Source organism: Ambystoma mexicanum, chromosome 6p (genome assembly GCF_040938575.1).
Source record: "Ambystoma mexicanum isolate Mex_15411 chromosome 6p, UKY_AmexF1_1, whole genome shotgun sequence".
Taxonomy (NCBI): domain Eukaryota; kingdom Metazoa; phylum Chordata; class Amphibia; order Caudata; family Ambystomatidae; genus Ambystoma; species Ambystoma mexicanum.
Window position 1 is genome coordinate 1,060,587,608 of NC_090935.1, and position 27,217 is coordinate 1,060,614,824.

The window sequence follows — 27,217 nt, forward strand, 5'->3', positions numbered from 1 at the left end:
TGGAGATATAGAGAAGTGGATTATATGGTGGTCGGACCAGGGGCACGGGTTGTTGCTGGAGATTGCAACCTGGCAGTTGAGGTCTGCAATGCAATCTAGTGTGCAGCCTGAGTGTGTCGGAGAGCTAACCTGAAGTAGAAAGCCTAGGGCACTGAGAGTGTTGGCTAAGGTTTGGAGTAAGTCCTCTTCTAAGGTCAGTGCTGGCCCTGGGGGATGATATACTGTATGAATAGTTAGTGTCTGAATTTGAGATAGGTAGCTTACTCGAAAGGTTCTCACAATTTATTTTGGGTGATGTAACTGTTCTAATTGGCAGGGAGTCCCTTGCTATTAGTGCAACTACTCCACCACTAGTGTTGGGTCTGTCACAGCGGTGGATGTTAAATCCAGGGGGTTAAAGGGGACAGCTATGGAGAGGGCAGGGCCTGAGACAGGGTGTAGCCATGTTTGTGACAGCCAGGATGTCAAGGGTCAGTTATGTGATGAGGTCATTAATATCTAAAGCATGGGCTGGGATGGATCTAGCATTGAGCAGAGCACATTGTAGAGGTGCAGAATGTGAGGTGGGGTTGTTACTGCTGGAATAGGCTGTAAGTCTAAAGCTAGGTGCTTGGGCGGTGGGTGGGTCCCTAGGGTGGAGTCACATTTAGTGAGTGTTTTCCTTATGTCTCCTACCTATACCTCCTGGGTCTAGGCATGGAGCGTGTGGCAATGCATCCTCTTAGGCAGTTGTTCCTGGTAGTTGTGTCCTGTGGGCGAGTGGAGTCCTGTGGACTGTTAGTAGAGCTACCGTGGAGCGGTTTGTCTAAAGTGTATCAGTGTACAAGAGAATGGTCATAGGCAATGGGGTCATAAGTGGGACAGAATTGCTGCCTTAGGCAGAGATTTCTGATTTGTACTGCAGGGGGCTGTGCTGGGAGCGAGCAAGGTCGTGGGTTTCACTTTCACTTACAAACTGTATTTCTTCTTTAAACCAATCACTGTCCTCTGGGTCATACTTCCCCCATCCAATGATAGTCCTCTCCCTAAACTCCTCCTCTGGCACCCATCTTGAGATTTTTACCGCACGCTGCAGTGTTCTCGAATTTGCTCTGCAAGCTACTTCTATGTAGTTTCTTTGTGTTTTCGACAGAAAAAGGTTCTTTTTTTTCCATTTTTTTTTTTCAAAAAGAGCCTGTGTGCTCTTTTCTCCATCTGTCGACAGTGGCAATCTGCTGTCTATGAATTTCAGCGCCCTTCAAGGGCAAAGATCGTCGAAGTTTCCAGAAGGCCATCGGGCCGCCCATGACTGAGGAGGAGGAGGAGGGAAGTTAGTCTTCAAACCCTGCACCAAGTGCGGGCTACGGAACCAGTTTGTGGAAGACAAGCACCTACAATGCTTCTACTGCCTACACCCGGACCATAAGGAGGTGGAGAGTGAGCTATGCCTCGGGTTCTCTAAGAAGACGAGGGACAAGCACAGTAGACTGGTGCCGTTGCTTAAGGCCTCTGCCCTGTACTACGAGCTGGGTCATGCCTCGCCCAGGACCGGCCGGTCCGAGGAGCGGTCTTCTAAGTCCTTTGAGGGCGCCTCAATCGTGGGGCCCAGGACAAGGCCAAGAACCGCAAGTCTAAGTCCACCGGGGTCGCTGCAGGAGCAGGTCCCAAGGTGGATAGGGTGTGATCGACATCACCCTCCGCCTCCATTGACAGCCGGCAATCAAGCTCCTCCTCAAAAGGGAAATCATCTGCCCCGGCTAAACTGTGGGAGAAGTCTGAGAAGCCGCAGATGGAGGAGAAGGCCGCACTGCCCAAGCAGCCACAATCGGCGCAGGCTAAGACTTCGTTGACTATCGAGTTGGTGGCAGCTGCTCTCACGACGGCTAAGGGGGCTGACCCTCTGAAGGTAGCCCCCTCAGCACAGAAGGTATCCTTGCTCCCTAGGCGCAACACCGCCGCAGTGACTTTGGCAAAGTCTGCTGTCACGCTAGAAGGGGTGAAACCGGTTCAGGCCCAGGTTTGAGCCCCAAAGGGAGGAAAAAAGGGGGGGGGGCGAGGAGGCCCCGAAACAACCCTCCCAGGACGATGTCTCCAGGTGACGAGGACCAGGAGTCCCTGCACACGTTCCAGGAGGACTTGGAAGAGGACAACGGGGACAATGGCGATGACGGAGACGATGGCGCTGGCCTAGTTTTCCGATTCTGCAACTCAGCCGAAGGATGTGTCTCAGGACATTCTGTCGACCCTTCACACCTTGGTGTTGGAGATCCAGAAGTGGATGCCCCTGGGGCCGGTTCCAGTGGTCCGCCAGACCCTGTTCAGCCTCCAACAAAGAGGAAGCGTCATCCGACGCCCCCATTTCAGCCTCTGCATCTGCGTTAGCCCCTTCTTCCCCAGCAGACCCAGGTACGGGAACAGATATGGCCACGGCTACGGACGATGACGAGGAGATCCTTGCAGCGGGTCTCTGCATTTGGATACGCCACCTAGGGCGTCCCCGCCGGACGAGATGGGGGTGTTCCACTCGATCACCAGAGCCTCCAAGCTTTTTCAGCTTGTGGCCGAAGGAAGGAGGGTTTCTTGTACCAGAGGAGCGAGGCCATGAAGAAGACCAGCATTGCCTTGCCCCTTCTGGACAAAGTGTGGGATGAGGGCCTGGTCCTCATGAAGAACCCTTGCACGTCCCCAGCCAAATGGGATAGGCTGGAGAAGAAGTATCTGGTGCTGAACTCCACACCCAAGTGCCTGAGGTCTCAACTATCGACGGACTCTGTGGTATCGGGTCCGCGAGGAAACTGCCTAGGTCTGTCTCCCATTTGCCCCACAATTTATCTAATGAGGGTGATGTGGAGTTATTGATGACTTGGTATAGTGTCGTAATAACCTTATCTTTCAACTCTTTTGTCAATAAGTTGACCACCAGTGGTGTATGTTCGGGGTTATCCCAACTGTCTTAAAGTTCTGAGTTCATGGCATGTTTTGCCTGTATATAGGTGTATATGTTTTTGTCAGCCAACTTGAATGTGTCTGCAAGGCTACGAATAGACATTACCTCCTTCTGGTTGATAACGTCTCTTTTTTTTAAAAAATCCCTTTTTCTATCCACTGTTTCTGGTTTCCTAGCTTATTGTGTTCCAATAATTTATGGTTTTCCCAAGGTGGCACCTCCATCATTAAATTTCCCTTCCCATCCCCCGGGTCACCTCCCTTATTATCTCTGTTGGTCTCTGCCCAGCCGATGGCAGTTCCTTCCCCTGGGTGCTTCTATACAGAATTTGTAACGGGGGATGATCCTCCATAAGTGCCATTTCCAGTTTTATGTGGGCAGTCTCGGGACCCCCAAGCAGTCATTCGCTTTCTGCCACTAACTGTGAGTGAGGCCCAGTAATATTTCTGTACGTAACACAGTCCCAACCCCCCTTACCCAGACAGACCATGTCTGGGTTTGAAGCACTAGTCTCAGTGCTCCTCTTCCCCAGATCGCTCCCTTTGCAGATTCTCTGTTACGGGAAATGACTCTCAGAATCTTTACTGGGGTATTTTAGAGTATGCAAAGCAATTTTGGTAATGCATGGAGACTTTTACATGGTCCAGAACAAGGCGAAGGACAGCTCCTATGGTGACCTCTGCGGGCGGTTTAGGAGGCGTCCCTTTTTGCTAAGGTCCTCAAGTAAGTCTGTATGACATTTCGCGCAAACTTCACCGCTTGAATAGGCAACACACATTTTATTCTGTGGCACATGGCTCGTTCTGTAGAACTGACTACGTCTTTATATCCAGGAACTTAGTTGATTTTGTGCACAGTATGGAGATTTCAATCTGTGATCGTGTTTGGCTATCCATGTTTAGGAATGCGAAAGGGGGGAACCTCCCCCCATTCTTGTTAAGACTGTTTTGTGATGCAAGAGCCTTTGGACAAGGCTACACTGTTAATTTGATAGAATGAGGGCTCAATAAGCATTCTGGTGGTTTCGGATGAATTGATAGTATTCTTGTTCAGTGTAGCTGCTGTCGGGCAAAGTGATACGCAAGATGTTGGAAATGCTTTGAAAAAAAAGGTTAGTCGCAGAGCTAAACTTCACTGGGTCCCAAGATCAGGAGGACAGAGAAAGATTGTTCAGGCTGAGCTATCCTTCTCTTTACACTTGGCAGGTGGAGAAATGGGTCTTTTACATACGCCAGTAGTACGGAAACAGGGAAACGAGTGTTGGAAACTGCTGGTCTGCCGCCTTTCCAGGTTGCGTGGAGGGACTGTTCTGGACTGCTCTATAAACTCAACCACTGCAAGTAATGGGACCTTCTTGGTTACTTCTGGCATGACCATAGATACAGAATTTAGAGGTTCCTTCAACAAGCGCTACAAGGAGGTCTCAGTTGCTGATTCACCAGTCTTTAAATGCTTCTTCAAGAGGGTTTACTTCCCCTCTCGGACTAACAAACGGGGATTACCGGAACGGGCAAATCAGTCTGGAGGAGGTTTGCACTGAAAAATATGGCATGAGTTTTTGAAAAGCACCCTGCTCATGAGGGGTACATGATAATTTTACAAGCATGATTTATTATTGTTATTAGGGTATTTATTGAGCATGGACCTAGCTTTGAGAGGGGTAAGATGAGATGGGGGAGAACATGGTGAGGGCAGCAGAGAAACAGGCCAGTGCGGAGCAAACAGGGAAAGGGGGAAGGTGGTCCATTTTGTCAGCAATGGATCTACAAGCTACCGTGGAGGAAAGAGTGGAGATCAGATCACCCATTCTCATGTAGGGTGAGCAGTGGAGGGTTTGTGGACCTATGTGTTAGGGAGGAGCCATTCCTTGAGGGTATTGAGCTCCTTCCTGAACTGTAGAAGCGAGGGGGCGAGTCTGATGTAAATAGGGAGTAGGTTCAAGAGTCTTATGGCATAGACCGAGAAGGCCTGTATTCTACTACTTTCTTCCTACACCAGCAGAGTTCAAGTTTACACATGTCCTTCTAGTGGATCGTAGATCTCCAGTTATGCTGAGTTTCTCAGCGAGGTTGCTTGAGTACTTCAGGATGACAGCCTTGTAGATGATGCAGCAGGATTTGAAGTTGATACAGGCTTGCAGTGGATGCCAGTATAGTTGGATGATGGTCGGGGCGATCTGGTTGAATTTGCAGGGTCCTTTGGTTCGTGCTGCAGCACTGAGACACATCTCAGGTATGCCAGGGTAGTCGCAGGAAGGCCTTCCAACAGGTTATTGCCATATTCTAAGTGGCAGAGGACCAAGGCCTGAACAGCCTAAGTTGTTTTCCGTGATTAAGGGCATGATTTTCCAGTGGACAGAAAGTTGGTACCATGTGGTTTGTGCCTTCCTTGCTATGTTCTGATCGATGGAGGGGTGTCTGTCGATGTTGAACCCAAGGGAATTGGTGTAGGTGGCTAGCAGTGGTGTGACGCACTTGAGGTGCATAGCAGAGAGGAAAGTCTGGATGTCAGGATGTTTGGTGGTATTGTTCTCCTGGGACTGTTCTTAGTTCTGCTGTTTAACGCTTGTATATGAGTAAATACCCAATGTGTTCGAAATAAATCGATCGAATGGTACATTTGAGCATTTGACCGATTTCGGCCAGTACCATTCAACTGCTGACGGAAATACTGAATAGGCAGAGGGGGGTTGGGGAGGCTTGCAGGTGTCCCCTGCTTCCTCAACATCTGAAGCGGTGGACCCAAAAGAAAAGAAAAAAAAAAAGGGTACCCTTGGGCGGCGGATCCGACCTGCGTTAGAGGGACGGAACTGATGCTGCAGGTTACAGGAGAGGCGGCAGTGGCGGCGGGGACTGAGTAAAAATAAGTGTGGGGGCGGATTGTAGGGCTACTGGCGGTTTCGGAGACAGTTTATTTTTTGTTTTACCAAGTAAAAAGGTATTTGCGCCGAAATTGACTACGGTCAATTCCACCGCAATTGTTTTTACCTCAGTGAGCTACCCAAATCCGTATATGAGAGTGCTGCGTGGCGGACTCATTGCAGGAGGTGGTCATTACCATCATTCTTAAACCTAGGAAAAATGCTATGTGACAAGGCCAGTACACTGGCCTTGTCAAGAGGATGAGAGCCCCTCTCAGCTAAAGGTGAGCAGTCGAGGGAGAGATCCAGATTCTGTCTTCCCCATGAGGTGGACATTACCAGCAGAGAGGGCCCCAGTTTCCGTGTCCTATCCTCCATTCCCCCTTTTTGCTGAGCTGTTTGTGTACTCACCATTTACATCTCCAGCCTTGCTTAAAAAACAGAACTTGCCTGGCTTTTTCTATTTTCCGTAGAACTTCTGCCTTTGAAGGCCAGAATATGGCCCGAACTAAGGAGAAATCAGCACTGTTGCCAGGACAAGACCGAGGTCAACCTTAGGGGAATAGTGAGACATCAAGGGGAGATGAGTAGCGTAACCCACTAAGCTTGCATGAGTCACTGGTGCTGTGGGAAACAGATAGAGCAGCCACATCCCTACGTGGCATAGCGGTTAGGTCTTGTGCAGCTGAAAAAGGTAGTTGCAAGCATGAACTTAAACTAAGAGCCCCTCTAGACCATCTGGGCCAACTAGGGAGAAAGACCCTTCTTCCCTTGACAAACCTACCCAGAGACCCCATGCAATGGGTCACCAAAACATGGACATAAGCATTTGCTCTACTTGTCCATCCTCTGCCATACATGGCGAGCCCCCATGAAGAAAATGGGCGGGCTTAGCCCCCTTAGACATTTTCGTTACACATATATGCCCGGGGTTGGGAAGTCTGGGCCTGATTGGCTAGGGAAAGTTATCCAATTGTCACAGGAAGAGCGGGATTTAAACAGGGGACTGGAAGCAGGAAGGGTGGATTTTTCTGGTGAGATCAGAGATGGAGGACTACCAAGAGACAAGCAGGTTGGAAGGAAAGTGCGGCCGAGTGTGGAGGCGGTTTGTAGCAAAGGTGAGGCATTAGCTAAGTGGAAGTGGTTCTGCAGTGTGAAAGTGTGTGTTTGTGTGGCGAGTGAGTATAGAGGTTAGTGTAAGGAGTAAATATGCATTGAATGGTATAGGGTGAAAGGAGGGTGTGAGAGTAGTCATTGGGTGGATGAGCCTAGTACTCGGAGGAGAGCTAGTAGTGTAGCAGAGGCGAGTAGTGAAGTGGAGGGGGGAGGAGAAGTAGCATCAGAAAGTGGAGGCAAGATCAGGAGGAGTGAAACATTGAAGGGGAGGGGGAGGAGTTGGTGGGAAGTAGTCTGGTACAGGTGAGCGTGGACATGTGGGGATAGCCTGACTCAAACCAGTGAAAGTGCAAGGTACTATCCAATTTCCTGTTACAATACTAACACTTGGATAGACTTTTTCTGGGAGAAAGGGAAGCTCCCCAAGCTGCTGGAGTGGGGGGTTGCACACGTTGCCTTTGTGTTTCCAGGGGTTGAATGGGAACCAAAAGAGGGCCTGGAAATGTTTTTCAAACTGTCCTGCTATTGCACAATGTGATCATACCCAACCCCATTCCTATAGGAAAATTGGAAATAAAATGGGTAACCACACAAAAAAGGCCCATCATGCACAGGTCCACCAGGGAATCTCCAGAGTTAAATGTAGGCCAGTCCACCCGTGTGTTTAGTAATTCGGGGTTACCACAATGCTTTCATCTTAAATGGCACGAGGCTTGGGGTCTTATGTTGTTTCGCTGCAGTCTGCTTTCACCGAAGCCTGATTGCCGGGGGACCGATTGCGGCGCTGGGGGGAATCACATCCCCTTGGCAAGCCCTTTCCTCCCAGCTCCCAATGGTTGCTCCTTGACAGGCTACTGTTCTATGAAAGTGGCCTGTCCGAACTTTCTATGAGCAAACTGTCTGTTCTGGGCTTGGCTTCTGCTGAAACACTGACTCCCCCGCTGTCCGGTCATTTGGTCGACAGACAAATAGTCGACGCAATTTGGTTGAGACAAATGGTCGAATTTTATTTTTTATTTTTATATATTTTTTCAGGTTTTCATTTAGGAAAAAAAGGGTTTTTAAGCACAAAAAGGGGGTTGGGGGGACCCCCCCCCAAAAAAAATGTGAAAATACAAAAAAAAAAATAATACGACCATTTGTCTTTCGACCAAATTGCGTCGACCATTTGTCCTGTCGACCTTTTTTTCGACCAAATGACCGGTAACCGACTCCCCCAGTTGGCAGCTGCTGGAGAGAGCGATGTATGCCTTATGTTCCTCTGACTTGTTGATCTCAATGGACAGTTGTCCCAATTAAATGCTTTGCTGATAGTGTCCTGCTCAGCTCGAACCTGAGGAAAAATGTCTCAAATCCATGCATGAGGATTTCTATCTGCATGAGGAGGCATACATTTGGGGAAACCCAGCCCTAACATTTGAACATGTGAATCAGTGCCGGATTATCTGGATTAGGGTGGGCATGCTTTGTCTTCTTTATGCATGGAAAAGAAAGTGTATTGAGTACCTTAGGCCTAAGTATTGGTTGGCAGTCAAAGTGCGTACAAAAATATGGAACATTGAGACTTGCTACAGAATAGGATGATGCAGATATGAAGTGGCCTGACAGCTGTTTGGTTATTTCCTGGAATATCCAGACCTCCTCTAACTCTGCATCAATCCTCTTTGGCTTGATCGCAATTTCTTCCCAGACACAACAGGAGGAGGAGAGCAAAATATTGGACAGATGGTACGAGGAACTTGATGTGGATCTCTTTGATCAACAATGGAAAAGGCTTTGTGTTTTTTTTCAGAGCCCAAAACTTTATCTTCGACTGAGATGCATGCACCAGCACATCATATTAAGGTGCTACTTGATACAACTAGAATGTTCCAGCTGAGCCTGTTAAACCACTACCTCTGCTGGGACTGTAAACCAGGACTGTAAACCAGTGCTTGCCTCATTAATACATATGTCCTGGCACTGTGAGGGGGGTCTCCCCATTTCTAGGATGACCTGATGGAAAGAGTACATCTGGTGTTGGTCTCAATCTGACCTATTGAAGCAGGAACATTCTTTTATGCTCACTCATAACTGCTTTAAGAAGCTGGGCAAATTTTAAAAAGGCTAGTTCTTTGGAAGCAGTGGCAAGACCTACTGCAGTTATATGGATTGGGGCCCTTCCCCTGCAGTCTCGAGACTTGTGGAAAAGCATGGTGCTCATTGAATGAGCTATACAGCTAAACTGTTCAAATTACATTTACATTGCTATCTTGGTTTTGTTCGTTTGGTGTCAGTGGCTCATCGATTCTGCCGATTTCTATGTATTCCAGATCGGTTTCTTTGTACAATTTGTTTAATGATTACATTCAAATCTTTTTTTTTTGCCTCTGGTTTTCTCTCTTGTGTTCAATGATTGATCTGAAGCACGTTCTCGATCAGATCTTTACTAGTACCGGTTGTTGGTCAATATGAACCAAGGCATCTTGTTTTTCGTCTCAAAGACCATATTGGGAATCTGTCATTTTTGATTTTTTTGACCTAAGGATTTCTGTGACTACTACTTGGAAATTAGTGATGTAAGCAAGGTGATCTCCTGTATTCTGTTTTAAAATTTGCGTCACATCAAGACAGACAGAAATGCAAATCTTGGCTTGCGTCACATCTGGACTGAAATGTGGATAATACCTTGCGTCTCATCTAGACAGAAATGTGAATGTTGGCATGCGTCGCATCTAGACAGAAATGTGAATAGTACCTTCCATCACATTTAGACAGAATTGTGAATATATTTCGCTAGTGTCACATCTGGACAGAAATGTGGATATTGGCGTGTCACATCTAGACAGAAATGTAAATATTGGCTTGCGTCACATTTAGACAGAAATTGGGATATATTCATGCGCCACATCTAAATAGAATCTTGTAGATTTTCAGGCACCAGATCGGGAAAGAATTGTGAAGATAAAAATGTGTAACACCTACATAGAGATGCCACTTAACATCCCCACTAATGGATCGCAACTCTCTGAATACACCTCTCAAACTCAACATGACCACACCTCTAAAGCACACCAAACTGCACGCACTTCACTACACTGCAACAACAAAACAAATCACACATAGAATCGCACAACAGAACATGGCGGCTACCAACCGAAAAGCACACCTAAGCTCAGTGAATGGTGTTAACCGATTTGAAGCTGCAAACAGCACATCACAGCTCTCTTGCACTTTTCACGCTTGGTCATACTAACTCACCTTACCCCCTTTCATTTTCAGATCCACCAGTGGACCACTCCGGTGGTGATAGTGCGCAGTACACATGTCCTTTAACATTAACGTTTACATCTCTACTCATCTTGATTGATAGAAGAAACGTCTGGCAAACAATTTATTAGAGGCCACTGAAGCTTGAATAGGAACTCAGGAGTGGGGTTGCCCAAATCAATACATTGCCTTCAAGCAGTGATAGGATGAAGATAACTTTTTCAGTGGTCATTTGGAAAATGCAAGGGTTTTATTAGAAAATGTAAGCTGCATTGGGCTCCTTATGAGTTTGGCGTAGATTCTGTGGCAAATCTGTTGAATTACCACCAAACTCGTTTGCTGTTAGTGCCTCTGGGTCCCGTGGGTTTACCACAGGATTACGAGTGGTGGAAGTGCAGCGTCAATACCCATCTTTGGAGTGCATATAACTCCATGGGGATTTTGGTAGAATTACCGTGAGCTGTAATTCTGCTGTAGTAATTGAGGATTTACCTCAAATCTGATGCTGAAGGTAAATCTTCCACTTCAAGTCAAACTCTGAATTCATTGGGGGTGGGGTGTAAAAATGGCACTAATTCTGTTACCGTCGAAAAAGGTGGTGGAAATAAAATTGCCACCACGTTATTTCCCCCACATACACACTCTTAATGAGGCCCATTGTGTATTGTGTATTGTGGTTTGTCGTGCGTCAGACGAATGAGTTGGACTCTTGGAGAACATTTCCAAATTACTTTCATTTAAAACGTAAGAGAACAGCATAGCTTTCCCTGTTTTAAAGGGGTTTCCCTACCTATCTAAAGGAACTAATGGTGCTGGTCTTTCGGGAAGTCCCAAACAAAGAAAAGTCCTCCATCCAAATCCAGTGCTACCCTGACCCTACCTCTAAGAAACTAAACTTAAACAGTTCCAGGAGATTGGCTTCATTCTCCTGATATACCAGGTCTTTTCTAGTCTTTTTCGACTGCTTCTTTATATCAATGGGCCTCATTACGAGTGTGCCGGTGTTAGGCAGAAACCTGTGCAGTTCCCTTGGGGAACACTGCAAAAGATTTAAGACTACAGGTATAGCAGTAAACCCACTTGGTAGCAGTCCGCACCACCCAGATTTACCTGGTAGCTGTGGCTGAGCAGTCAGACTTCCCTCAAGAAGAGTTAGGCAGTATGCAAAGTATACACAATATGTACTCGGACACAATAGCACAAGCAAACACTGACCAGAGCTTGGTTTCAAAAGTATATAGTTATTTATTTTTTTAAGAACACATAAGTTGAAAACACTCTAGCAAAGTATAGTAAAAACACTTAAAACACAGTTATAATGAAAGCAGTTTCAACCCTTACTCCTATCTAGACAACTCTAAGTTAACTCCACATAATTAAAACAGAGGTGAGCGCTTAACGTTAGATGACACTCTAGTAGGTTTAAGGAAGGGATAAAAAGAAACAGAAATGGGTTAAACACACCACTCTAAGGTCCAGAACACTTGCAATAGGCTCAAAGAAGCACAAAGTCACAGGTGAGCAAAAGTCACTAGGCAGGGCCCACTCTTAGAGTAGCCGGAGTGAAAATGTGCCCAAGATCACACTGTTATTAGGGATTCAAAGTCTTGCAAAGAGTTAGAAAGAGTTTAGAGTGGCTTAGAAGTTTAGCCAGGGTATTCCAGGCACTCCCAGGTTCGAAAGCCGGGGGCTAAATCTACCCCGTACAGTCGGTGGCAAGGGAAGCCAGGCGGAACACGGTACCTTAAGCGGAAAGGATCCTCCAGCGGTGGCAGTTGTTCCAGGCAGTGGCAGCAAGGCTCGACATCGGTCAGGGGAGAAGAAGTTCCCGCAGAAGAGCAGAAGAAGAAGGTCGTTGCACTGCCCGGGAAGAAACCAGCCGCGGAGTCCTCCGGTCAAAGGGTTGTACCGACTTTCGTGGTTGGGGTAAAAGTGGTGGGGTTCCGGTTGCCGGGGTGCTTGGCACTGGCAAGGCGGCCACGAGATACCTCGAGAAGCGAAAAGAAGGCGAAAACTGGTTGTCCCCACCAGTCAAGGGAAGGAGCCACTCCGTTAAGAGTTCTCCTCGGTCGTCGGGAAAAGTGGTGAGACGGTTCAGCAGGGCTCCACCGGGTGGTGTCGTCGAAGCAGGTCGGCTCAGCTCTTCCCTCGTCGGATTCTTGGTCCTGTGGCGACTTCTAAAGTTCCAGTCCCCAAAGCCCTGCTTTTATGCAGCAAACCCCCATTCACCCAGCCTAGCTGTCACTCAAACATGCTAAGTGGTGAGCCGGCCGGCTCACCACTTGGGCCAATCAGGACGGAGTGCGACTTGAGTTACCAAGGTAACTCAGTCCAGGGTGCCTAAATCCCCCTCCACCCCTCCTAAGTACCCCAGACAGAGTGGCACCACTTTGGAGGGCTTCTGTGGAGAAGCCCGCCAAAAGTGGAACAAAGGGCTCCACTTTGGGTCAGAGTTACAGAGGCGAACGCCAACGCCATTTTAGAATCAAGTTTTGGCAAAAAGTCCCAACCGGAGTCATAATAATAAATATATAAACCGGCGGTATGTTTAAGGCTACCGTAAATAAATAATTAAATGTGTTAGCCTAAAACAATGGGAAATCCCATAGGAAAATATTCGCGGTTGAATATAAAACGTAGTTTCCACTGCCACCAGCCAAAACTCGATCAGGGGGGACGGAGACGTGCCCCCTCGACTAACAGACCCTGGGGCAATCGAATTGCCCCAGCCAGTACGTCCACAATATGATGGTTTGTACTGGTTCTGTTCAGGATTCAAGACTAGCAAAGTCTTTGGTGACTTTACATGCCCTGGGAGACAGTAGTCAGTCCCAGGGTATGGAGTCTATGTTGGGGAGTCCCTAGGACACCCCTGGGTCACGGCACAGAGGGTGCTGTGTAACCCACATCACAAAAATACATGAGGCCCTATGGAGTAAAAGACCCCATAGCCCATTCAACACAAGGTTTAACCAAGAAAACACACTTCAACATGTCCAAGAGTGAGGGTAAAAGAGTCCCACTCTTGGCAGGAGAAAAAAAGAAACCCCAGAAATCCAGCAAAGCTGCTGGGGGACTCACTAGGTAGGGAAATTCAGCCTAAACAGAGAATTCTCCCTAACAGCCGGTCTGGTAACAACGGTGCCGGTAAGCCTTCGGGCACCATTGTTACCAGACCGGCACACTCAAACTGCGGGCGGCTGCAGTCCCGCCCGCCAGGCCTGACCTGGCGGGCAGGACGGCAGCCGCCCGCAGACTTTCCGGGAAGCACCAGCACCATTATCAACAGTGCTGGTGCTTCGTCATGTGGATTAACATTTTTCCAGCGCCTGACTTCCAGGAACACTGGGGTTGTGATACCCCGGTGTTTCCGTGGAGCCAGGTGCCGGAAAAATGCACGAGTCCGGCGGCAGCCTGTCGGTTTTACCGGCACGGCTACTGCCTGACTCGTAATGAGGCCCAATGTATTTATTCTGGTTATTTATGTAGCAGAATTTTTTGTAATAGTGTCTCTTTATTTCTTAATTTAACTGTACAACTTGCTTGAATTTGATATTCTCTTTAACAAAGTATTTAGGCCAACCTTCCTCGTGATACTTTCTCACTTGTTGTTTGGAGGTTGTAGACCTTCCAAGGCGTATTGATCCAGCTTGGTTGTGGTTTCTGCCCACTTGATATTTCCCCATTTATGGATTCTCTCTTTAGCACCACTTTCTGTACTTGACAAACTTGTCTTGCCTCCTCTGTTATCAGACATTATGTACCAGTTTCTTATCTTTGCATCTTGTTGCCCAGATTATATTTTCCCTTGGTTATTAGGTTCTGCTTTGGAAGCTTCATAGAATTACCATCTGGGATTATTCAGTTCCCTCCTTCTCAGCTTTATAGAGTTCCAATTACATAGGATTATATTGAGTAACTCTTTGTGAGTACTGTGGCAAGTTCCTCTTCTTGTCTTCCATCGCCCTGGTGATCTCCCGTTCTCCCCGTTACCTCTCTGCAGGCTGCAGAACATTACAGGCTCTTGCGTTCGCTCAGGTGCTCCTCTCCGGTACTGCGTTTCTCCTTTCTTCTCTTCATCGTACCCTTGTTTCCAGCTATCCTTTTGCCATATGCTGAGTGGTCGATTGAGAAGCTGCTCCCATTCCCAATTACTCTTTTGTGGGCTTGTTGGTCTCCCGTTCTCTGCTTCCCCAGATGGTCTCAGCATGCCTGGTTGGGTGTCCTGCCCACCACGGTAGAGACATGGTCTCACCACCACCTGCAGCAGGACTCTGCTTTCCTCCAATTCAACGGTTCTTCCGTTGTTGGTTACACCAGGTCTGTAGTGTCTCACTTAGACATTCAGCCGCTGTTTGAAAGTTGTGTGCTCCGCGACTGTACTCTAGCCCGCCTCATCCAGGCGTGCTCCCATCGTGGAGCTACTAGGCATAGGATAATCTGTTTCTCCATCTTCCTCCACTCGTCCCAGTTAAGTATGCATGACCACTTAAAGAGAGATTCTCCTTTTATTCTTCATGCTGATGGGTTTCAGCATTACCTTCAGCGAAACAGCTGCATGGTACATTAGTCTCTGTAGCAATCAGTCCCATGTATGCTACTAGGCTGTGTGGCTTAGGGAGTTCTTCACAGGAATGGGAGTCCTTGTCCAGTGAGGTCCCACTTGTCCAGACCCATAGGGAGGGTCCTGCAGAGCGGGCTCTCCTCTGTACTTACCTAGTCAGATTAACTGAACCTCTGCCTTTGAGTCATTGATTGCATATTGCACATGTACTTACCTAGTCAGATTAACTGAACCTCTGCCTTTGGGTCATTGATTGCATATTGCACATGTACTTACCTAGTCAGATTAACTGAACCTCTGCCTTTGAGTCATTGATTGCAGTTTGCACATGTACTTACCTTGCCAAACTAGCTGTACCTCTGCCTTTTGAGTCTTAGGTCGCATCCTTGCACATGTATGCACCTAGCAAACTGCACTCGGACTGCCATCTCCTGGCGGATCCCACCTCTGCCCAGCGCAGAACCCCTCCACATACTTTCCAGTGCTCCCCCACCCCATCGCACAGACGGTCAGGACACCTGGATCACGATATGCGGCCACTGCCATCTGCTAGCCACCCCATTCTTGCCACCTTCGTAGGGTTCATAATTGACACATTGCTCTGCCCCCCCACTCCTAATACTGCTAAGACCAAACCCTGTCACTACACCCCACTCTCTCTTACAATGCCCCCTAGTAACCCATACCTTAATGACCCTGCCCTATGGCTCCAACACTTTGCCACCAAACCTACACCTAATCAACGTGCACGCTCCAAGTCAGGAATCTTAGACTGGGATCCAGATTGCCTCGTGCCGCTGGCATTCAGCACGCACATAACACCTCCACTACACAGAAGTCACCACCATCCCTTAGCACCTTCACTGCCAAAGAACTCAAGGGTGCCCTCATCAATGCTAGATCTATCATGGCCCACGCGTTGGACATCTCCGACCTTATCACCACTCAAAACCTCGATTTTTATTTTTTATTTTTATTTTTTATTTATTTATTTTACATTTATAAAGCGCTCACACAGCCCGCAGGCATCGAGGCGCTGTTACAGGAATTGTTTGTTTTTCTAGTTGCGTAATTGTGTTTTTTTTGTCTTCGTTACTATTTATAACGCGCTTAAACACCCAGAGGTTGCTAAGCGCGGACCCGGGAATCGAACCTGTTGTTGCTTCGTGTCGTCTTGCTTCCAAGACGCGCACGCTGACGCTGAGCTATCCTCCCGGGATTTTATAGCCATTACTGAAACTTGGTTACACGCAGCCTCTGGCCCACTCCTTGCCCTCGCCATCCCCAACGGTTACTCTATCATTGGAGCTGACCGTCAACATCCAAAGGAGGTGGAGTCGCATTTATACACAGAAACAACATTACACTCAGAATCATCCCCAACACTGAGCTTAGTTCCGCAGAATCCATCTCTGTGAAACTTACCCTATCTCCAACTAACACGGCTACCCTCCACCTTATCTATAGACCTCCAGGACCACTTGGCTCCTTCATAGATGAGATCACGGCCATTCTGACCATCAATACCAAACCCAACTCTAAGGTACTGCTTCTAGGTGACCTTAACCTGGGCCTTCTCGACACCAAGGATCACTTGGCCGCTGAAGTAGCTACTACATTAGCTAATTTAGGCTTCCAACAACGCATTGACGAACCTACCCATATTAAGGGCAGGACGCTCGACTGGATTACTGACCTTAACTGCAACACATCCATAAGTTCCAACCACGCTTGTGCCTGGTCTGACCACCATATCATCATCTTCCACCTACCAGCAACCAACCCTCACACTACTCCCACGATAGCTCCAGCCATTCCCACAAGGAATAAAAAAAGACATCACCAAGGATAAACTCCTCCCTCTCATCCTTCCCATCCTGAACAAATGCGTGTCCCAACATAATGACCCCACAGTACTAGTAGACATCTTCAATCAAACACTGCTCAAAGCCATTGACAATATAGCACCGCTCAATTTACGGAAAGCCAAACAACAAGCCCATTTGAACTCCTGGTTCACCCCGCAGCTAAGAACTTTACGCAAAGAAAAACGTAAGGCGGAATCACTTTGGAAGAGTCACCCATGTGACCCTAATATAGATCGCCTCATCATCACTACCCACAACTACAAGGAAGCGATTCTACAAGCCAAAAAGGAGACCTATAACCAACGCATCGTACAAGCGGAATCTAACACAAAGGAGTTATTTAAAATCCATAAGAATTGGAATCCCCATCCCCTGCGCCTGACACCTGCACTAAAGACAGTAAATGGTGCAACAACATCCAAAACGCTCTCCTCAACAAAATCACCACCCTGCAATCTAAAATTAACGCCAAACAAACTACCCTACTCACCAACCCCCCCACTAAACCTTCCTATACTCCGACGGCCTCATTTACTCGCACCCCCTTTAGCTTCTCCCCACTAACCATCCCTGAGGTCGAAAACATCATTCGCAATTTAAAACCTTCTAACTGCCAAGGTGACTCCTGCCCAGCACCCATCATCAAGGAAGCAGCACATGACCTTGCTCCTTTTATAACCACCTTCATTAACTCCTCATTCCTAATGGGTACGGTACCCAACAACTTAAAGACTCTAGACCCTGAAACACCAACCAAATATAGACCAATTACCACTGTACCGTTCCTACTCAAAATATTTGACAGAGCAGCTTACCTGCAGATCCAGAAGTAATTAGAAACAATAACCTCCTCGGCTCAAGACAATCTGTCTTCAGATCTAAGCACGGGACTGAAACAGCTTTACTTGATCTCAAAACTCAAATTGAGGACCTCAAAGACAACGGTAAACTGGCCCTACTACTATTACTGGACTTATCAGCTGCCTTTGATTTGGTCAATCACCAAATACTATGTTGGCACCTGAAGTCAGCGGCCCACTTCTCTGACAATGCATCTAACTGGATCAGGTCATTCGTTGACAACAGGCACATGAGAGTTTTCTCCCCTACTGCATCGGCCGATCCCACACCAGTCCCCTGTGGAGTCCCGCAGGGGTCCTGTGTTTCCCCAACTCTCTACAGTGTCTTCACCAAACCTTTATTTGACGTGCTTGACTTTCTGGGTGTCACCTAAACGAACTACGCTGATGACACCCAGATACTCATACCCATCACTGGTGACTACATTGCTGACTCTAAAGCCCTCAATGACATTTACCTTGTCATACAAGCTTGGATGGCCCAACATGAACTGTGCCTTAACGATGACAAAACCGAGCTTCTCATCTTAGGCACGCAACAGAGACTTAACAAACTGAGTCACCTGTTCAGCTCCTTTAACATTGATGGTAATCTGATTCAAGTATCTAAAGACACCAAAACTCTGGGTATATACCTGGACGCCTCCTTGACACTCACTAGACAAACCAATGCAGTGGCCGCTGCGTCTGCATACACCTGCAAATTGATCTCGGCCTGTCGCCCTTTCCTTACTGCCCAGAACTGCATTACCTTGGCCAGGACCTTGGTCATGTCCAAACTGGACTACTGCAATGCACTGTACCAGGGCACTAACCAGGGTAATCTTAACAAACTTCAAACGACCCAAAACAATGCCATTAGAGCAGCCCTTAACATCCCCCGATCTGCCCACATTTCAGAAACCAGGAAGAACCTCAACTGGCTCTCAGTCGCCCAAAGGATCTCCCTGAAAGCACTGGCCCTCACATACAAATGTATTAACCACCAGGCCCCCTCATATCTAGCCTCGCGATTCACTCAATATACACCAGCACGAGAACTCAGATCTGCACAAACCCAAGGTCTTGCGATCCCTAGATTCAAACTTCATTATGCTGGAGGCGCTAGCTTCCCTGTCCTGGCAGCCAAGCTCTGGAACACTGTACCACTCATGATAAGAACGCTACCTTCATTCAACCAATTCAAACACAAACCCAAGCTCTGGTTAGCTACATCCCACTAACAACTGCTCCTCTGTTCTGGACGGGCCATCGGGGACCTAGCTCTGTTCTGCTCCGCTATGATATATGCCATGATTTGTAACGTCAATTGTGTACTCTGTTTGCAATCTGTTGGGACTATTGTGATGATATGCCCCACCCGTAATGTAATGCTCCATTACCTGTAATGTAATGTTCTACTAAGATATGCGCCCGGTTGCCCCTGGGCCTGGTCTGCGCTATACAAATAAAACAAATACAAATACAAAGGGTGAGACTCCCCCTTGGGGAGAAGGGACGCATTTCCTTTAATTTGTCACAGGTAATTCAGATTACAAAGCACCATCCTGTCTCTTTCTCTATTTATGACCTAGAGACCAAGTCCAAGAAGAGGGAAAGAGTATGAACATTAGGAAGTGTGTGAAAAGGGGCAGGAATCCTGAAAACACTGGTTTGGAGCCAAGCACACTGTGTCAAACTCAGCATCTGGCCAAACTCATCTCCTCCCACATGTTCCTTTGTTACTCTTACACCGATGACGCCCAAATCACTGTGCATCTGAATCTTTCATCGGAGGAGGCAGCCTCTCACTTTAGATCCTGTCTGGCAGCCGTGAGGTATTGGATGAGTAGAAATTGGCTCATGCTGAATGGCAGCAACATTGAGGTGATGGTGGTAGGCCCCCTTCTGCCACCGCTCTCTGGACCTTCCTTTTCTGACCACCTCTTGGACCTTTCCCTGCGCCGGTTGCAATGGTAAAAGAACTTGGTGTTAAGATCTCTGCCACCCTTTCTGCCGATAAGCAGATTGGTACGGTTTGCCAACAGGGTCATTTTCAGTTGAACATTCTGAGGAAGGTTCTCCCTTTCATACCCATGCAGTTTAGAGCTCAGGTGGTGTCTTCCATGTTGTTGTCCGCCCTAGACTATTGCAACACCTTGTATCTGGGACAACCTGCTTACCTTATTCTGCGTCTTCAGGACCTTTAGAATTTGGCGGCCAGAGTGGCCACCTTTGCACCTCGTTTCTCTCATGTCACTCCCATCCTTCACCATTTGCACTGGCTCCCAGTCGACAAGAGGATTTATTTTAAGCCCATCTGTCTAGTCCATCGGCCTACTATTATGCCCCTGCCCGAGTGCTGCGGTCGACTCACCTGTGATAAGTTGTCCCTCAGGCACGGTATATCCGGATTAGTGGCTAGGCTTTCTCCATCGCAGCCGCAAGAATGTGGAGCTCTCTTCCCTCCTGTCTTTGTTTTATCGGGGACCATCTCTCCTTTAGGAACCTTGAAAACCCATCTGTGTTGATTCCCTGCTGTTCTGTTTGCCTCCCAGTGCTTCCGCAGCATCTAGATGCCCCTGGGGCGAACTTTCCGCTTTATATGCTCCAAATCAAATCATAGAGACCTGAGACTTCATGTGGACCCAGTCCTTCTGATCTCTGACAAAGTCTGCAACAAGCAGTGAGGTCAAAAGAGTTGTCTGGCATGAGCCTGTGGTTAAAGACTGACCACGAGAGATCCATAGTGCTGGGTATGCCCTGGAGAGGTCTTAAACAGGGTTGCCCCCTCGCTGCAACACTTTTTAACCTGTATATTTCGAAGGGATTGTGTTCTCCGATGTATTCCTCATCTTAGATATCTCCTTCCAGCTCTGCTGGCCTCGGAAATTTTTTCTCTAGAGGGCGCTACGCGTCGACGTCCTCCGAGTCGATGTCCCTCGACAGCCGCCGTATCGACGTCGACGTCATCCTGCCTATAAAGGCCGTGCGCAGCGTCCGTTGCTCAGTTTCGTTTTTCCGCGCTTACTCAGTGCCTCGGAATATCGTTGCTCAGTTTTTGTCAGGTTAAATCTATTTACCTCGAGTTATTTGATCCGTACTCGATGGCTTCTTCTTCGGAACCGACAACTCCTCGATCCGGCTTCAAAAAATGCAGAGATTGTGGGAAAAAGATGTCGCTGACTGACCCTCACAGAGTTTGTCTGTGGTGTTTGGGAGCTGAACACCATTGTTCAGAGTGCGAGGACTGTATGTCCATGACAGCTAAGGCCCTGAAGGAGCGTAGGGGGAAGCTGGAGAAAGGTAAGACTTTTAAAGCTTCTTCTTCGTCTACGAAGTCGAGAAATTCGTCTTCTTGTCACCATTCGCGTTCCTGGTCTCGGAGTGGGTCCCATCACTCCTCGAGATCGAAGCACTCGAAGAGGAGACGTCGAAGATCCCCTTCTCCGTCTTCCTCTTCCTCTGTTTCACCAAAGAGAATCCCTTGCCCCACGAAACATAGTTCCCGGGCTGAATGGGAGGAATTCCGCAAAAATATGATGAGCGTCTTCGAGAAAGCGGCCTCGACCCCCTCGAAGACTGCCGAGAGCGATGCTCTGGTCGAAAGACCCGAAGGTCAAAAACGCTGCGAGTCGCAGTACCCGGTGAAGGAAACCTCTCGAGCGCGTCTTGAACCCTCGAGTAGGACTATGACCTCCAAACCTTCCTCGAAGGTTCCGTCGACGAAGGTTCTGTCGACGCCGAGGTCGGTGTCTTCGACGCCGTTGTCGAAGGGACCTTCGACACACGAGTCTGTCGACTCGACGCCAGCTTCGACACCGGCGTCGACGCCAAGAAAAGTCACGGTTACGACACACCCAGTGACTATCCCCAGGTCCTCGATGACGATGGCTTCGAGATTGTCAAGTAAAATCCCAATTCTGTCGAGGTCATCGAGGCCTCCGCCTTTGTTTTCGACGCCACGCTCGAAACCTTCGGCGTCGACGACATCGACGTTTTCGAGGCCGACTATGACAAGTTCGGCACCCTCTGCCTTGGAAATGGGATTTATACCCTTTGAGTTCAGAACAATTGAGAACTATGTCCTCAATTATGGAAGAGGGTGAATTGTCTGAACAGGAAGACACATTTGAGTTGCAGGGACCTGTAACCCCAATTAGAGAGGAATTTTCCTCTGAAGAACACAGGTTAAAGGATCTTCATGATTCCTTACATGAGGCAAGTGGGTTAGACACTTCCCCTGAGGTGGAGTTTGCTAGGCCAGACCCGGGGGAGCATGCTGAAACCCCCTATAGAGCCTGAATGGCCAGGATCACAGAGTTTATGGGGTGGTCTGCACCTTCACAATCTTTCCAACAAGATGACCTCACGGACATTCTTGACAAAGGCCCACAGGAGGATCCTGTGGTGCCTTTTCATAAAGCTCTTCAGAGGAAGATTATGACAAACTGGGAAACCCCAGATGTCATCCCGGCAGTAAATAAAAAACTGTCTACAAAATATAGTGTATCCTCTACAGACCTGGAGTTTTTGTCAAAACACCCATCCCCAGAAAGTCTGGTGGTGCAGGCAGCATCTTCTACCGATGTCAAGACGGCTTATCCTACCGTCCCACAGGACAGGGACGATAAAAAATATGATGCTATGGCAAAGAAAGTTTTTTCGGCATGTAGCATGGCGTTAAAATCTGTTAATGCTACTTGCACCCTTGCTAGATTCAGCCATACACTTTGGGAGTGTGCTTCTACAGCGGCTGACTGCATCCCGGAGGGAGAAGAAAGGGAGGCGTTCCTGAATATCATACAGGACGGTAAAGACGCTATGTGCGAATCCCTCCAGACGGGCATTGATTCGGCTGACAGTATCAGCAGAGCAATGGCGGCAAGTACAACAACCGGGAGATTCGCTTGGTTGAGAAAGTCTGGTTTTGCCCCGAATGTGCAAGCCAGGCTCTTGAACATGCCATTCGATGGCTCTTCTTTGTTCGGGAAAAAGGCGGATGACAGTTTAGAGAAACTGCAAACTTCAAAAGCAGCAGAAAAATCCCTAGGCGCTGCAATCCGTCAGACACCTTTTCGTCCCACAGGAACCTCTGCGAGGGGCAAGTCCTTTCGCTTCTACTCCGCATTCGGAAGAGGTAGAGGACGTCCGGCTCAAAGGGGACAAAGAAGAACTACCCGAGGTGGACGGGGTAGATATTCAAAAGCCGCAGCAACAGCAGGTGCCTCTTTACCATCGGCATCCGCATCGGCCGCCCTAAAACCACTCTGAGGACTTCCCTCACAGGACACCTGTAGGAGGCAGGTTGACTCAACATCTGGCGGAATGGCAGGCTATCACGTCAGATGCTTGGGCATTGGAAACAGTTGCCCAAGGTTACTGCCTGCCTCTCCTACGCATACCTCAGAGTCATCCACTGGGGATCAGCTCTCAGAAAGCTCCAGATCCGCTCCTCTTGCAGGAAATTTTCGACCTGCTAGAGAAAGGTGCCATAGAACCGGTACCTGTAGCGGAGAGGAACAAGGGCTGGTACTCCCCTTATTTTCTCATTCCAAAGAAAGACGGAGGACTGAGACCCATCTTGGACTTGCGAGAATTGAACAAATTCCTCAGGAAAGACAAATTCAAGATGGTCACTCTTTCTCAGATCCTCCAGGCCCTTCAGTTCCAGGACTTGTTGGTATCTCTGGACCTTCAGGATGCTTATTTCCATGTGCCTATCCATCTCAAACACAGGAAATACCTGAGGTTCGCAATTGGCAACTCTCACTATCAATTTCGAGTGCAGCCATTTGGGCTGACCTCCGCCCCGAGGGTCTTCACCAAGTTAATGTCGGTAGTGGCGGCAAGTCTAAGGAGGGAAGGGATTCACGTCTACCCCTACCTGGACGATTGGTTGATCAGAGCTGTCTCTTCGGAACAAGCTCAGATCCAGCTAAATCACGTGTGCCACTCCCTTCACAAACTGGGCTTCTCCCTCAATTTAAAGAAATCACAAATGATACCATCACAGAGACTCCAATTCATAGGAGCGATCCTGGACACTTCCCTGGGGAAAGCCTCGCCACCAGAGGTGAGGGCTCAAGATATTCTACAGATGGTTACCAAGTTTCAAGATGCCCAACGTCTCCCAGCCTTCGACTTTTTGAGGTTGCTAGGCCTCATGGCATCCTGCATTTTCCTAGTGCCAGAGGCTCGCCTGAGAATGAGATCCCTCCAGTGGGCACTGAGGACTCAGTGGTCACAATTCTCAGAGAGAATGACAGATCTTCTTCAGGTTCCCGACAGGGTGGCTCGAGACCTTCAGTGGTGGGCCTGTCAGGAGAACATTCTGAAAGGAGAACAGTTTTGGCATCCCTGGCCGGAGATAACAGTAGTCACGGATGCCTCACTCACGGGGTGGGGAGCCCACGCCAACGACTTGACAACAGCGGTCGTTGGTCTCCATCGGAGTCCAGACTACATATCAACCTGTTAGAGCTGAGAGCCATCAGACTTGCGCTGAAGGCGTTCCTGCCAGCTGTACAAGGGAAAAACGTCCTGATAATGACGGACAACACAGTGGCCATGCATTACCTCAACAAAAGAGGAGGCGTAGGATGACTACCCCTGTGCAGAGAGGCGATGCAGCTCTGGTTTTGGGCAATCCAAGAAGGAATCTCTCTATCGGCAGTTCATCTAGCCGGAGAGAAGAACTTGACAGCGGACGCTCTGAGCAGGCAGAGCACAGTCTCCCACGAGTGGGAACTAGCTCAGGAAGTCCTTCAAGAGATCTTCGCCCTTTGGGGAACCCCTCAGGTGGATCTGTTCGCCACCAGCGTCAACAGGAAATGCGATCTGTTCTGCTCAAGGGAATTTCCCCCGAGAGGAGCTCTGGGAGACGCGTTCATAGTGGACTGGGAGTTTCCGCTTCTGTACGCGTTCCCACCGGTCCCTGTCATTCCTCAAATGATCAGGAGGTTGAGAAGATTCCGGAGAACCATGATCCTAATTGCCCCGGATTGGGCCAGGAGAACGTGGTACCCGGACCTTCTAGACTTGTCCATCTGCCCTCCAATTCGACTTCCACTCAGAGAGAACCTACTCTCACAGAAGGGAGGTCAGGTTCTCCATCCAGACATCAAAACCCTCAACCTTCACGCTTGGCTTCTGAAAGGTTGAGGTACAAGGATTGGGACCTCCCTGATGATGTTATGGAGGTGTTGCTTTCGGCAAGGAGGCCAGCAACAAAGTCTTTATACCGCTGCCGTTGGAACAGATTTTGCAGCTGGTGTAGAGAACAGAATATCGACCCTTTTTCATGTGGTACACCAATGGTTTTGTCCTTCCTTCTATATTTGGCGAATTCAGGCCTTCAAGTTGGCACCATTAAAGGCTATCTCGCAGCGCTATCCATCTTTAAGCGCACTGCGGAAGAACCATCCTATTTCAAGTTACCCTTGGTAATACAGTTTCTAAAGGGGTTAACCAATGTTTATCCCCCAAGACCATTCCAAGTTCCCCTATGGGATTTAAACTTAGTACTAACTTTCCTGATGGGCACACCTTTCGAACCACTCCATTCTTGTTCGCTAAGATTCCTTACCCTTAAAACTGTTTTAATAGCACTTACATCTGCTAGAAGGGTGAGCGAATTACAAGCTCTTTCTTGTAAACCCCCTCACACAATATTTCACAAAGACAAAGTTGTCCTGCAAGTGAAGCCTAATTTCCTCCCAAAGGTGGTTTCTGAATTCCATATCACTCAGAAGATTACCCTACCATCTTTCTATCCTCCTCCTCATCCGGGGAAAGAGGAAGAGAGGTTACACAGGCTAGACCCTAGAAGGGCTTTAAGTTTTTACATCAGTATACTAGCCAGGATAAGACAGGCAGACCAGCTGTTTGTAGGTTACACAGGTCACAAGCTGGGGTTAACAATAACTAAGCAGACCATTTCCAGATGGATCATTCTAGCCATTCTGGAATGTTATAAACTGGCAGGGAAAGAGTCCCCTCAAAACCTTAGGGCTCATTCGACCAGAGGTATTGCAGCTTCATCGGCCCTCAAAAGAGGCGTGCCGGTTAAAGACATCTGTGCGGCCGCTACATGGTCGTCTGTCCATACCTTTACACGATTTTACAATTTGGATTCCTCCTCCAGTCAAGAGACTAGATTTGGAAGGGCTGTACTGCATTCTATTCATCAATAGAAGACAGCGTGAAGTCAGTACTCCCTCCTCCAATAATAGAATACTGCTATGGGAGCCTATCTAAGATGAGGAATACGTCGGAGGACACAATCCCTTCGAAGAACAAGTTACTTCTTACCTTGTAACGTTCTTTCGACAGTTTGTTCCTCCGACGTATTCCTCATCGACCCTCCCATCCATCCCCGCAGTTCTACTTCCCTTGTTGTTGCAGCTTACGCTCCTTCAGGGTGATTAGTTTAGTCCAGAAAGTATTATTGTGGGCTACAAAACGGAACTGAGCAACGGACGCTGCGCGCGGCTTTTATAGGCAGGATGACGTCGACGTCAATACGGCGGCTGTCGAGGGACATCGACTCGGAGGACGTCGACGCGCAGCGCCCTCTAGAGAAATATTTTCCAAGGCCAGCAGAGCTGGAAGGAGATATCTAAGATGAGGAATACGTCGGAGGAACATCCCGTTGAAAGAACGCTACAAGGTAAGAAGTAACTTGTTCATCTGATTTACTGTCTCATCGAGAGGGAGTCAGAGGCAATCCGCCTATACTGAACGACACGCCTGTTCCATGGTTAATATACGCGGATTACCTGATTATCCTTGATAAGACATAGATTGGGTTACAGAGAAGACGTGATCAACAAGGCAAGTATGTTAAAAATAACCACCTTGTGATTAATACTGCCAAATCTCAATCTATGATATCTGGAACACAACAAGAGATGAGATAACAATCATTGGCAGCCATCCTTAATGGAACAAAACTTACACAGGTGTTTTCATACACATACCTGAGAGTATGGTTGAATGCGAGTGCCTGTGAACAAGCTTGCTTAACAGCCCTAAAAGCAAAAACGGATTCCCTTGCCAGACAAGGATTGATCCTCCATAGGAAATATGGCAGGTTTTCAATGTGCCCGCTTGTGACATTATGTCGCCAAAAAGTAACACCAGTATTATTGTATGGAGCGGAATCGACCCTAAACTTGTCATGGCATATCTGGGACATAACTGGAGGGCCGCTTCTGGAAAAAAGTGTTATCCCTACCACAAAGATTTCCAACTGTAAGAATACAATTTGAAGTGGCTATTCAATCATTACACTCCATCGTACTTTGGAAAAAGTTGGATTTATACTGCAAGACAAGTGAGGATAATATAATTCCTATAGATGTATTAAGAACAAAACAAATGGCTGGACATAATGTTCTATTAAATAAATGGAAACACAATTGTGATGAATGGTTGAAGACCCTAAATACCATGAGTGAAACTTTGAAAAAATAACCCAATGGCAATTAAAAAGAAAATTCTGTCCCAAGACTGGATTGAAACACAGGAACTGAGGCCCAATATAAATCAACTCCCAACATACCTCAGATTTTTTCCCTGCTCCAAACTACGTAATCTGTAGTTACGCTTCAGACTTAACCTCTTGCGAACTTGGAAGTGTTGGGGACTTACAAAACAACTTGGAGATATTCCTAGCACATGTCGTCTTTGCAAAATAAGTGATCAGCCTGAGTTCCTGTACCATCTAATAATGGACTGTGAAGCAGTGACAGATATGCAAAAAAAATACCTAGCTCAGATTCAGCGACCTTT

At 47.8% G+C, this 27,217-nt stretch overlaps 1 protein-coding gene across 1 annotated transcript in view; it reads left to right on the top strand.

The window, feature by feature from the left end:
- Positions 1–27,217, top strand: part of LOC138510183 (hippocampus abundant transcript-like protein 1) — a 1,300,033-nt gene that overhangs the window by 659,850 nt on the left and 612,966 nt on the right. The window lies entirely within an intron of this gene.